Below are 635 nucleotides of genomic sequence, written 5' to 3' on the forward strand. Positions count from 1 at the left end.
CTAGTGATAACACGCAGGTGCAGATTCCGTTCAACAAGATGTAATACAAAGGGGCCTCTGTTCATTTCCCTATACCCCATCAGAGAGAGGAGGTTTGGCCAGTAAGTTGGAGACCAGCCTGGGTTCCACAGAATCCTGTTGCAAAAACCTAAAATAACAGCAACAATAATTTAAAATTATGTAAAATTTACAAACAACACACATAAAAATGCCTAAACGGCAATGCAGTGTCAGCTGAAGACGTGGCTCCTTCTTATTTTCCTCATTGTGTCTGCATGAAGAAAATTGGTCACATTCCTATGACTCTTGGTCCGGTATTTCAGGGGTCAGGGGTCAGGAGTGGGCAGGCTAGTCCTTTCTCTAACAATTATGAGGTGTGACAAGAATCATGCAAGAAAAAAAAAAAAAATACAAGAAGGGCTGCCGTGGCAGGTATACTATTACCTGGGGAGCAAAGCAAACAAATTGGCCCTGGCTTTCTTACTGGTATTTCTGCTTGACCCGGTTGAGTGCTGGGATTTACAAGCATGAGCCAGTACACCCAGCTAGTAAATTTAACTTCTATAATTAGGCTCCTCAGAAATAAAAGGAAGCAGGTGTGTGCCACAGAGATATACTCTGAAATGATTCTCTGA

Source organism: Rattus rattus, chromosome 14, assembly GCF_011064425.1.
Source record: "Rattus rattus isolate New Zealand chromosome 14, Rrattus_CSIRO_v1, whole genome shotgun sequence".
NCBI classification, from domain to species: Eukaryota; Metazoa; Chordata; class Mammalia; order Rodentia; family Muridae; genus Rattus; species Rattus rattus.